The following is a 7,154-nucleotide window of genomic DNA, read 5'->3' on the forward strand; positions in this document are numbered from 1 at the left end:
TGCTTATAAAAAACAGACGGCAAAGAACTAACAGACGGCAAAGAACATGGTTGCCATCAGCCAATTCTTTGCCATCTGCTAGTGGATGGTAAATAATCTTTGCCATCTGCCAGATGGCAAAGAGGTTGGCAAATCCTGTGGCCGTCACGAGTGTAACGGTGTACCAGCCCCACCTCTTTGCCATCTGCCAGCAGACGGCAAAGATTCTTTGCCATCTGCCAGCAGACGGCAAAGAGATGGGGTTATTTTTTTCCAGGTAAAAAAAATTGTGGGGTTATCCCCTCCCTCTCTCCCCACCCATCCAGGTAAAAAAAAGGGTTTTATCATTTATGCCACTAGTTGTGTCCCACTACCCACTTTTGCCATAGAAGTTACAACTACTCAAAAATGCCATCAATTTGTGAGATGCTTGCTCAAAAATGCCATTAGATATCTCAAAAATGCCATCATTCTGTTAGATGTTTGCTCAAAAATGCCATTAGACATTGTTATTTTCACGTCAAACCCGTTGACTATGTTATATGACAAAAATAAGCCTAGACCCACATGTCAGTTCTCTCAATCTCACAATGATAAGTGTGGCACCACTTTTCAGGAGTAACCAAGTGTATAATTTTAAAGAAAAATAAGAACGCTGTTGGGATCAAGTGGCCCCCACACTTTATTGTAGTGAGATAGAGGGAGAACTGGCATGTTGGTTCATAGGTATTTATGTCATTATAACATGGCAAAAGAGATTTCAGATCACAATAATGGTGTCCAATGGCATTTTTGAGCATGTGTCTAATGAAGCGATGGCATTTTTGAGCAGTTGAAATTCCTAGTGGCAAAACCGAGTAGTGAGACAAAAATGATAAAACCCCAAAAAAAAAATACTACGTTCGCATCTCATCCACACACCAAACAGCCCCTCGCTCCTTCCTTCCTCACCCGCCGCCGCTCCCTCCCACCTCCTCCTCCTCCTTCTGCGCCCTAGGAGCCCCGCCGCCGCCCTGCTGCTACTCCTCCACCGGCCAGCCCTGCTGCATCGCGAGCCCCTCCTTCCTCTTCGCGTTCCGGTGGTCGATAGTCGGGGTCAACGAGGAGATGCACGCGGCGGCGGCCGTGGACGACTCCATGAGCGGGACCATCGCCGTCGTGGCCCCTGCGGCCGGCGGCGCACTCCACGGGGCTCGGGATGTCCGCGGCGGCGCGGGCTGTGGACCGAGAGGCGGGGCCCTTGATGCGTACCGTTCGAGGGGCTGGTCGGGCTGGCGCGGGATCTGAGCCACCGTTCATGGATTTCTCGCAGCTTGGCTCCTATTGCTTTGGATCCGGTACGATCTCTCTCTCTCTCTCTCTCTCTCTCTCCGAGACTCAACCAGGCACTCACAGATTATTAACATGATCGAGAATGCACCTCACTGCAGCAAAAATGGTCAACATCTCTTTCATCAGTCGAGTAGTTGCTTGCTAAGTTTCTTATTAAGAAGCCAAATGATAACAAATAAAATACTTGCAACTAAATTAGAGATTTAAAAGGAAAGGAGAATGAACATACAAAGTAGTATAGTTCAGAAACAATTAAGTGCGTACTTCCTGTATTAAGTTTGATCCTATGATGATCAATATCACATTGTACACTGCACGAGGGAATCGGTGATTTGTGCATACCACTTAATAGTTCAGAGCAGTAGGTATTCTAACCACATCTCTAATATGTTAGAACCACAACTAAATCTAGGGTACTGCTCGTAATTAAGGATAATTTCTCTAGGTGCATAGAGAGTGAAGGAGCTCCTTTGGTTGCAGTATGTGTGAATCTTTCTTTGCTGAGATCATGTGTATCCAAATAATTTCCAACTCCCAAATATTTGCTCGGTGAAGGACTAAAAAAAATGTTTGCAGTTATAAGACATAAATGTTTGTTACATTATCATGTAAAAAGCTACATTGCAAACCTATCTTCTTCATATTCAGACAGTAAATAAACGAAACATTGGAATTGACGGCTATCTAGAAACATACTCCCTCTCTAAACAAATATAAGACCTATTAGATCACTAAGAAAATGAATACTTGATCACTCCCAACTGATATTTCCTTTGAGCTTGATGTTTGTGCAATTCTGGTCCCAACTTGAATTGTTGTTTTTGTGTTGAAATATGAAAGCTCTACCGAAAGCACAACAGACCAAGTAAATGGTGGTAATACTATTACTCGTTCAAAAAATCCTCCTATAACTAAAATATTTATCTTAGACCCATCCAGCAAACTATGTGTCATGTGTCTTTCATAAAAAAGAAATCCAAATAAATATTGCAGATCAAGTAAGATAATCTATACAATCTCACATCAAGGAAAGCATCCCTCCTTTCATTTGGTCGGCCACTTTTATTTCAGGTATAACCGGGAAATTGATCGTAGTTGTCTGATGCTCATAATTCAATTCATTTTTTATCTGCAAGGATGTATAAAAGGCTCTTCATTAGGCTAGTAGCAAAACTTGCAGATCAAGTAAGACTACATCATGCCATTAGGAAGAGGTACATGCATACATGCAGGACTATGACTTTGCATATCTATGTGGCATCACAGAATGAATTCATTATCCATCTGCTTGACATTTTGACAAGAGCCAATGTAATTAGGACGTGCTAGGCGAGCAAACCTGAAGCTTGAGTCCATCATCAGGGCGGCCCTGTTTAAGTTTCAGGCCAGTTAATCCCCAAGCTCGTTTTATAACCTGCTGTCTCTTCCTTCCCTGTTGAATCAACCGATCCATGGCCTTGGTCTGCTGTCTAGTCCGTTTTGGTACAGATTCACAGAAGACACTAATCGAACATCACGACAGCATACTGTTTGGAATTCAGAAATCCATTCAAGTCATGCACTGCAAAGGATGATTCATCAGTATATCGGATAAATCACCAAGAATGATTACCAACTGATTACCAACTCAAGCAGCATGTTCTAGAAAAAAATTCATCAGTGATTTTTCCAGCGCTTTTGGCTTTATTTTACGTTTTTCTGTTTATCTGATAGCAATGCCTATCTCAAATCAGCCAATACAATCTGCTGATTATTTTTGCATATCTTTCTGCTATCTTTCAGGAGGATTGGCTACTACATACGATTTGTGGAACTCCCAATTATGTTGCTCCCGAGGTTCTTAATTTGCATCCATGCCTTGAATTAGCTATGTACTTATTTTCATCAAGAAGATATTAGATTGTAATCCTCACTGTATGTTATGTTCATTGGTACCATATCAGTTAATTTTATCCAAGCTTATACACACCATTTGACATGTGCTAATGGTAAGTAAAACATGGTTCAATTAGTTGCAGTTCACGTTAATTATTATACAAGGCTCAAATTTATAGGGTTTTTCTATGTCAGTCAGTGTTAGGTGATGGATTTAGTTGATGTTTCCTAGTACATGATTTTGAAGTTGCAGTATAATCTAAGTACGTGCCAAGTCTTTAGTTATCCTGCATTGTATGTATTCTTATTCTGCCTTGCTGCATTAGCCAAAGGCATGGCTTTGATTTTTTTCCTATACATTTCACATTGACAGAACCATGCCTAAAAGCCTAATCTCATCATGCGAAGATACTTTGAATGGAACAACAGTTTGCAAATTGTATGTTAGTGAAAATCTTCCAGAGATAAAATTGTTTTCGAAAGGTTTTGGTACTTAACATTTCCTTTGATTCCCCACTTAGTACTCTGATTGATCGTGAAGGCAAGGTCCCCAAAACATAATGCAGTTTGCAAATCCCGTCTCTCCTTTTACAGGCTTTTCTGATTGTTCATTTGTTCGTGAAGGCAAGATCTTGCGTGAAGGTCATCCTCCTACATCACTGTGTCAGGCACTTTGATTGCTCATGTTCATCGGAGTTAGAAAAGAGGAACCCAGATTTTTGTTCGTGAACTGTAAGCAGCAACAAGATCTTGCAATTTCTAATTTTCTTTTCTAGCCATCTACGTGATTCAGGTGCCTGGTTCCATGCCCTCCTTTGCATTTATTTTAGTTCAATCAGCAGCGTTCTTAGTTTCTTCTATCATATGTTTGTGGGCTAATTCCATGCCTTGCTCCAGTAACTAACAAGACTGCTCTTAATTTACCATGATGTCATCTAGAATGTATCCATCTGCTAATGACTTGATGGAGTCATAGAAATGAGCTATTGACACTTTTTTAGAACAGATGCAACAGCTTGTAATTCTGAATAATTAGCTTTAGTTACTGTTAAAAACAACATGTGAAAAATTTCTTGTCTGGCCCTGCTCACGAGAGCCAAAATCCCTGGGCCCCCGAAATTTCTTGACTGGCCCTGCTCACGAGAGCCGAAATCCCTGGAGGCTGGAGTGGTAGATGATCTCATGCGACAGTGGGTTGAAAGTGAGCTAGACGCTCGTGCCGCCGGTTTCGAACGCGTGCTGCCGGTCGGCTCCTTGTGTCCTCCAGTGAATGTGATGAGCGGATACTCATCTATAGCTATATGTCGAACAACAACATGGATCTCTGCTTATACTTCTATATTTTTTCTTGCCTATGCTCAGAATTTGGATCACAATAGTAAATAGATCATTAGGTTCTCTTCTATAATTGTTGGTTGTTGTTGTTCTGTGCTCCAACACATACGAGCAGCTCATTGTTGCACGGAGATAAGTTTCATGCACATAATTAAAGTTCCGGATAACCGAAGTACAAATCTGTAAATACCTTTAGAGAAAGCTTGTATGCTTGACATGCTTGACCATGTAAAAGCTCATGCATGAGTAATTATATTGTCAGGTTATTCTTTTTATCTGCAAGGTGAGCTTCAAAATTCTGTAAACTAACATTTCCAATAGTTCAGAGCTGCCACTTTACTTTCAGTATTTAGGTGGATGATCTCTGTTTAAATTCCTAATACAAGTAATGCACTCCGGCAAGTTCTATTTATTTGTGTCCTTGCTGCCAATAGATGTAATTTTATCGCGAGCACCCAAGTACAGCAGCACTATTGTCGTTCATTATTGTTGGCTTATGCCCTAGAGAGAAAACAATTAGCATTTACCTCTGTGTACCGGACTGTAGTTGTACCATATGCCTATTGTATCATTTTCATCCTTGATAGATGCAGCGAGTAAATTGTCACTGAAAAATGTTGTGGTTGCAGCATTTGTTTTGTTAATTCTGCATTCCTTCCTTTATGAGAAAAGTGTTACTTCTGCGTTAGTTATATGTTATGTTTCTCTATTTTTGTAAAAAATATTCATACGTGTGTTTGAATTGTTTTTAGTAGCTGTCTTTATTACTCTCTCTGATTGAAAGAAAAAAATCGGAGGCTGCCTACAGCAAGTCCGTTTGTCATCAGCGCCTTTCTTTGCTTGGTAGCTCCACATCCAATCTTTCAAGCTACATCCATATGTAAGAAAGTTACAATTAATCCAGTACTAATAGTTTTGTACGTACGTATATGCGCACTCACCCCTTCTATATACATATGATTCAGGAGCATCTTTTACTAGCATTTTGTTTCATTGCCCCATACAAAATGTATGCAAGTGATGTCTATTGGTTTTTTTCCTTTGTCTAAATATACTACAGAAGCATGTCTTGAATAAACGCTGGTTGGCGTCGTCGCAATTGCCAAATGTGTGTGGACGTATTTTTCATCTTCCACATGTTCTCTGTCGAGAGCAATGAGAGCATAGTTTTCACTGCGAAAAGCAACCCTGAATTAGTTTTCAAAATTATATTTCATGGCTTTCAAAGTTTTAATATGATTGTTGTTGCTAACGGCCATGTCGCAAACGTCGGCCGGTGCACACCATGTTGCGTGCTGTTCTGCGATTTCTGAGGTACTCTCTCTCTCTCTCTCTCTCTCAAAATGGTAAAAAAACTCATACTAAACGGGAGGGTCTACAATTTTACTACCTGACATGAGTTACCACTGTATTTTTCTTCTTCTAATTACAACATGTAGAAATGTGTGTTAAGAGTTCAATCATATACAAAGATGCCTATATGTTGTTTTTGGTTTTACCTCCATAAAACTAAAATGGTTCTCTCCTAACAGAGAGGCAGTGGATATGTGCTTCTCAATCAAGGAGCTTTTGTCAAACCGGGTATGCAACCATGCATGTTGTAGTTCATACTATATGGAATTTACTTTCAGTAGGAATGTGTGTATGTTGCTCCGGTGATAGTAAGCATTTGCATTGTTTCAATACATATCACAAGTCCTATTTTACAGATATAAGTTGCATCATAATAATCTTCACATTTTAGTTGCATCATAATAATCTTCTTCTTCTAGTCTTCTTCTTCTAACTTTCTTCTTTCCCATTTTGTAGATTTGCTTCAGATCACGGAAGCTTGGGTTGATGGAGTGCTTGTCTTTAATTTTTGTTTTGACTTTGTGAAACTTGCTACCTATGATGAAACTATGTAATATTGATGAAACTATGTATATGTATGGATGAAACTTGCTACTATTGGTAACATGTGTTGGATATGTGTTCGATATATATGTGTTCATGACTATTGGTAATATGTGTTGAATATGCTATATTGGTCACGTAAATATATTTGTGTTTGATTTTCTGTGAAAATGAATTGATATAAGAAAAAAAAAATTAAATGGGGCAATATAGGCACTTTGCCATCTGCTGTTGCCATCAGCTGGCAGATGGCAAAGAGGCCACATGTCATCTACATGTACAATTTGGGCTGGCCTATTTGGGCCCTTTGCCATCTGCCAGCAGATGGCAAAGCTCTTTGCCATCTGTTGGCAGACGGCAAAGCATGCAGCCTTTGCCATCTGCTGGCAGACGGCAAAGAGCCTGAAGCCTTTGCCATCTGCTGGCAGACGGCAAAGTATGACGTTAGCCTTCTAACGGGGCTAACCCTGTTAAGAGGCTTTGCCATCTGCCAGCTGATGGCAAAGGCACAGGCTCTTTGCCATTAGCCAGCAGACGGCAAAGAAGCGTTTGCCGGCAGGGTTTCAGACAAACTGTTTGCCAGGCAAAGCCTTTGCCATCCGTCGACCATGCCTTTGCCATCTGCCATGGCAGATGGCAAAGTGCCAGATTCCAGTAGTGCTTGTTGAAATCTCTAGAAAGACAAATAGAGTATTTAGGAACAGAGGGAGTACACATACGAAGCAAAATGAGTGAAT

General features: G+C 40.5%; 1 long non-coding RNA gene across 1 annotated transcript; it reads left to right on the forward strand.

The window, feature by feature from the left end:
• The first annotated feature begins 5,780 nt into the window (after window positions 1-5,780).
• Window positions 5,781-6,365, forward strand: LOC119281217. The gene is made up of 3 exons (XR_005138304.1): window positions 5,781-5,835; window positions 6,054-6,102; window positions 6,331-6,365. It is a non-coding gene; the product is annotated as an uncharacterized LOC119281217 (long non-coding RNA).
• Window positions 6,366-7,154: the final 789 nt, after the last annotated feature.

This window comes from Triticum dicoccoides, chromosome 3B, assembly GCF_002162155.2.
Source record: "Triticum dicoccoides isolate Atlit2015 ecotype Zavitan chromosome 3B, WEW_v2.0, whole genome shotgun sequence".
In the NCBI taxonomy this organism is placed as follows: Eukaryota; Viridiplantae; Streptophyta; class Magnoliopsida; order Poales; family Poaceae; genus Triticum; species Triticum dicoccoides.